At 39.8% G+C, this 6,000-nt stretch overlaps 1 long non-coding RNA gene across 1 annotated transcript in view; it reads right to left on the bottom strand.

Moving 5' to 3' along the window:
• Window positions 1-749: 749 nt before the first annotated feature.
• LOC146441582 (uncharacterized) overlaps window positions 750-6,000 on the bottom strand; it is a 163,168-nt gene continuing 157,917 nt past the window's right edge. Inside the window, exons 7-8 of the long non-coding RNA XR_014849973.1 lie at window positions 4,798-4,902; window positions 750-1,046 (exon numbers count right to left, since the gene is read on the bottom strand). This is a non-coding gene — a long non-coding RNA (uncharacterized LOC146441582). The remainder of the gene's footprint in view (window positions 1,047-4,797; window positions 4,903-6,000) is intronic.

A 6,000-nucleotide genomic window follows, 5' to 3' on the forward strand; every position in this document is an offset into this window, starting at 1 on the left:
AACTGAGTCCTTTAGAGTAGGGAAATCCATCTTTCTTGGATTTTGGAGGTATCTTTTTGTGTTTAAAAACATAAGCAATATCAGACCTATCAAATTTCTCTGTTATTTCTGCCTCACATACTTTCTGTTATGGTTTTATGTCCCAATTATATTCTCCACATCTTGGTGTTTACTGAACTTCTGAAACTTGGATTTAGACACCTGGTTAATAAGTTTGGGTTGGTTGTTTTTGTTTTTCATTCCTTTTACCAAAGCCTACCCAACAGTTTAAAAAAATAATCTTAGATGTTTTCCATAGGTCAAATGTTGTCTGAATAGGTTTCTTTTGGCATCTACAAGAGGTACCAAGTTAAAGGCAGAGATTTCTAGGCCCAGAATGTGTGAATTATTAATGGAAGGGTCTGGTTTCTCAATAAGAGACGCAGGGTGCCAGGCACATAGGCACAGCATGCCACTGCACAGCTGAACAGCATCCTTACCATATCTACTTAGCAAATATTGCTTTCTCAAACCCTCAAGACAGATGGGAGTAGAAATTTAGACCAAAAGTGCCACTGGCAGAACAGCTATTCCAAGGGCAGTTGCACAGAGTATCAAATATATGTTGATTATTCCTAAGCATTCTTGATAAGCGTCAGATATGCTTAACACTTCTCAAGAAATCTTTTCACAGGAACAGGACCCCATAGGTATAATTTAACATGCATTAGCCAAAACAGAATAAAACTCTTGAAGCATCTTTGCATTCTTGAGATCTCTTGCATTATTTTTATGGAGTAGCCACAAGCAATCACATAAGTATATTTTATTCTTGCTGCAGTTCTTGTAACATGAATGTTGGCTGTGGATTATGCCTCACAATCCAGCACCACCAGTACTGTCTCATGTCGTTGACTCTTCCTTTCTTTGCTCAGTCAGGGTCCACTTGGACCCACCATCTGTCAGACACCACAAGGAGGCATGGGGTCTGAGAGTGGATTCTCATGAGAAAGACAGTAATGTGAACAGGAAATGTCCCATCAGGAATCCTTTCTTGGGACAGGCTCCTGTGGAAAAGAACAAACCCTTATTGTCACTATTGCCGCTTTAGCTTTATATTCTTGTGCTCATCCTTTGATTCATTCTCTCTCCCCCCACTCTATTCCCATCCAATGGGTGGGAAACAGGATATTTTGTGAAATTCTTTCCTTCCTGTGTGGGTCTACATGACATCTTTAATTAGCAACTCTCTGCAATGGAAGTGAACAATTAAAAAGCATAACTATCCTGATAAGATCAATACAGTTGCTTTTTGAGCAGGTATTTAAGGTATGGCTTTCTGTCCTTTACAAAGATCATTGATGTTATTTAAAAATATCACACACAAAAAAAAGTCTTAAAACACTTCCCTACAGAATGAGTGGTCAGGAAGAGCTTTACAAACATTGTCTATATATATATATATTTTTTTTTTTTTTTTTTTTGTGATGCAGAAGAGGGATGGGAAAAAGACCTCTGCACTCTTCTATGGACAGAATTCCAGCCAGCTGGTGCCTGCCATTTCACCTGGAATGAGTAGGAATACTTGTTTCTTTAATAACCTTAACTCAGGAGCTGATCAGAGTGATGTGTCCTTCTACAGACAGCCACAGTTGTTGAAAAGTTTTTTCTCAGGGTGGGATTTAACACTATGTAGGCACAGAGAGCAGCACTGCATTGGAAGAAGACCAAAGTTGAGACAAGCCTGGCATGCTCAGAGGACCAGGAACTGATTCTTCCTTGCCTTGCTCTGTAGACTGGTAGGTGTAAATGTTATTACGCTTCATCTGGCAGGACTGTTCTTAAATGCCAGCAGTCCAAGTGATAGCCCTCAACTTCTGGGTGTCCTATAGGCTTGGCTTATCCCTCTCTCCCAGACCCACCATGCTGAAATTTTCTTTTCCCACTGCTACTACTGTACAGCCCCAGGGGACATTAAGATGATCCTGCTTTCTGATTTTCTTTCTTTTTTTTTCTTTGCTTCTTTTTATTAGTTTGAATCTCTGATGTTTTACCTGGCACCTGGGAAAACTAATTTACACCACTACAGATCAGCATATGCTCATTTTGTGAAAACAAACAGTAACCACCCAAGAAGCTAGATCAGGGAAAAAACCAGAATCTCTGAGCCAGTATGGCATTCCAAAATCTGGGGCTGTGAAATAAGAAAACTGCAGAACAAAGTACAGGGTTGTGCTTTTGCTAAAATATCTGTCATTTCCCAAAGGCATTTGAAATCTGGTGTGCAAACCCACGTAGGATCTCACCAGGCTGTACATCACATCTGAGAAGACATAGGCAGGAATAAGGATTTTTTTCTTGCTGAGCTTGTGTGCCAAATCTCCCAGCTGCTATCTCACGTTGTCACAGAAACAGGTTTGTTCACAACTGGAGGCACTGCCTCCTCATTTTCATACAGATCTAATCATGGAACAAGAATGTGCTTGGTCATATTTGTGCTGGGACTGCATGTCCTCAGCGAAGTTTGCACACCCCAATAAATTGCCTTGCAGTTGAAAATAGAAACTCCTACTGGTAATGACTGAACATATAACTCTGAGCAAAGATTACCAGCATGTGAATATTGCTAATGGCATTAACTGTCTTTATCGCATCTTGTAAAGTGTTATCAATCAAACTACAGGTGTGAAGCAGGTAAAAGCTGTAGTTTGAGGCAATAGATAAGAACTTTTCCCTTGGATCTTAAGCACTGTTTCTACTAGACCTTTACTGAGAGAAAGTGTCAGGATATCAAAGGGGAAAAGAAAGATATTTTTGAAGCCCCTAGGGCAAAAGAGGGAGGGGATTTTGTAGACAGTTTTAGGAGAAGCATTATCAACCTCTCCGAATGACTTCAAATAGCAATCTCTTCCCCAATCACAACCAGATGTTTATTATATTTACCAAAGAATTTGCCCTTTTTTTTATTAAATAACAATTTGCTAATAATACTAAAGCTATGTCTTGTGAACTTCTAAAGCATATGTGGAAAGAGAGGCAAGCATATTTCAGCTACATAGCTTACCATATACCACAGGCACCCAAAATAAATGGGTGGCAACATTACACTAGGGCTCGTTTGATGTACTGGGATCTAATGCACATCACTTGGTTTGCTCCCAGCAAGTGTTATGCATATTTAATACATAGAAGGTAAAGAAATCAATTTCAAGGCTATAACTGAAAGCCACTATAAAATTCCACTATTACTGCCATGATGTAAATTACATATGTTATTGATTCCTCTGGCCTCTTTTACATGTGAGGTGACTTGGTGGGTTGAGGCCTCAGACTTTTATCCAAATTCAGGCCCCACCTGAGGAATCTGTTTGCCTTACTCTGAATCTCCATTTGGGTACAGAAATAGCTGCATTTATAGCAAGGAAAAAGAAGATACCTATGCCTGATTCTGGTTTGAACCACAAGTTTGTATTTTTGGGAGCTGAAAATCTGTAGTTCAAAGCAACAATTTTTTTTTTTCAGAAACAAACAATTTTTTCTGAAACAACTTTATACTTTGTTCTTATTCCAAAAAAGAGGGAATGACCAAAAGGAAAGATATGCGTTAGAGACATGCGTTACATGTCCTAAGTCCATGCATTACATGTCCTAAGCAGCTTAAAATGAGAGGGAAAAGTAAAAGCCCTTTCACTTCTGCAGTTGGTCAGAGGCTTCAACTAATTTTTAATGCAGGCAAACCCTTTGATAGTCATTTTACAGTCTGGGAAGAGAGGCAGGGATGTACCCAGGGACCTTACTTGGGGTGGGCACTGGAAAGCAGAGGCCAGAAGCTCAGCCCCACATTTCCAGTTTTGAGTTCCAGCTGCCCAGCCTGAACTCTAAACCATGGGAACTGCAAGCCAAAACCAATCATGAAAAGAGAACAGAGAAAAAAAGGTCTGCTAGGAAAAAACTCTGCAAAATTCTGTGCATATAATCTGATATCTGTGCTATCTACCTTCTAACACAAACCACTGCAGATGAAACAGCCAATCTCCTCACACACAGGTGCATTTTTAAATTAGCTGATTTTACCAGGATTTCAGCCAGAACTTTAGGGTACTGTAGGTTCAGTTAAAACATTTTTAGTAAGTATCTCATACTGCAGTAATCTTCTCCTATGGCCACTCAATTTTCACAGAGAGTGTTACACTATTTTTTTATCTAATGGTCTAAGTCTATCAAGAAAGGCAATGCCTCTGGAAAGGTGAGAATTTTTTTGTGCCTAAACTGACAGTAGGTCAAAACTCAAACGCTGACCCTGAGCCTTTGTATGCTGGAGACAACAGCCCTGGACTTGTGAAAACCAAGCTGTGTCTGTGCCATGGTGTGGTCCAGATGTGGAGGAGTTACCTTTCCAGATGCCCAGCATTAAGAAATACATGCTAGTTAATCTACCCCATTTATTACCCAAATCTAACAGCAGTTGATCAGCCTCTGAACTGAAGAACTCAATCTCAGTTACCAAGATTGACTGATTGGAGTAATTGAAGCAATTTCATTTAATGTTTGCCTTAAATGATCTGGCAGTCTGATTCAGATAAGATTTCAAACATCCTCTGTGCTTTTGATCTCAAATTAGCTTCAGGATTAACTCAAGCTTGGTTCAGACACAGTAAAAAAATCTCTCAAGTATATCTTACACTGTAGCCATGCTCAAGCCCTCTTCCCGATTCCACCAGTTTAATTAAAATCTCATCTCAACCCAGTTGTGCTAGTGATGGTCTGAACTTTAGGACAGTGCTGGGAAGCTGAGGGGAGAAGCAAAACAGCACTTACAGAAACTCCTGTGGCTGAAGAATGGTTACAGGGAGGGAGGTTGCAGGTTGCAGAGGGAGAATCCTCGTTCCCTCTTTCTTTTAAGTGCTATGATTTCTTGTCTCTCTGGTACACAAAGAAAAGCATCTGTGAGCAGTAAGATCAAGAGACAACATGTCCTTCCAGCACAAGTGAGATTAAATTAATTTACACAAGACACCAGTCAAAACCCATTTCTACCAGTGAAAGCTCAAAGCGAGCCTGAGCCTTTAAGGAGCTTTCCTTCTGCCTTCTGTTCACTTCACAGGACTGCTTCAGACAAAAATGCTTCTAACATTTTGAAGGCACACTACACAAGAGGTATGATTTCTTTTAACACAAAACCCCCTATTTTGTTTTAAGTATTTTCTTTTAACAACTTTGTTCCTTTGTGCATTCCTTTCCCAGGTACAGTACAGATACTTCAGGGGAACTCTAAAGACAATTTTCAACAGTGGCATAGGAGCTAACTATGGGTTTGCTGAACAACATGCCAGCTAAGCAGACAGACTGATGCCTGCTAGAATCAAGTTATTTCTGTAACTAACCTCATACAATAAACTCTCTCAGGCAGCTTATTTACAATTTGAGGGGGAAATATACCTTTGAAAATTGTTTTCTAAAGGTATTCTGGCTCACATTTCTCTGTTCATGATTAGGCTTTGTGGTATTAATTCCACCCCCCTTTTTTTTTTTAATTAGGGAGGTATCTAGGCTCAGGTTTCGAGAAGTTCATAGGTGTGAATAGCTGCAGACTTATGCACTGGTACCTCAGGCTTGCTGAAATCTATACCTATGACTTGCAGCTCTCTATTTATCATTTACCCTTTGCTACTGTTGAAAGGGGCAATAAACACTTTGAAAAAGCTGCTCCTAAGTAGCAAGATTACTTCAGAAGGTGAGTTTGAGGTTCTTAATTCCCTTAGAAATGCCCCACATTTTTTACCTCAGGTCTAGAGAAGTGTTTGTGTATCACCTAAAACCACAAAGCCTGATTTTGATTAGGCTGTGGGTACCACTGTTAGGTTATTGTTTTAAGATAGCATCGTGGAAAAACTTCAGTTATAACTTCATTAATTCAAACACTATCGTTTCTTTTGAATGGAAGCATTTTATCCAAGCAAAGGATCACCCCTGAATGACTGTATTTGTACTGCAGAACCACCACGGCTCTAGGGTTCAGCT

This window comes from Lichenostomus cassidix, chromosome 2, assembly GCF_008360975.1.
Source record: "Lichenostomus cassidix isolate B80296 chromosome 2, HeHo_3.0, whole genome shotgun sequence".
Classification (NCBI taxonomy): domain Eukaryota; kingdom Metazoa; phylum Chordata; class Aves; order Passeriformes; family Meliphagidae; genus Lichenostomus; species Lichenostomus cassidix.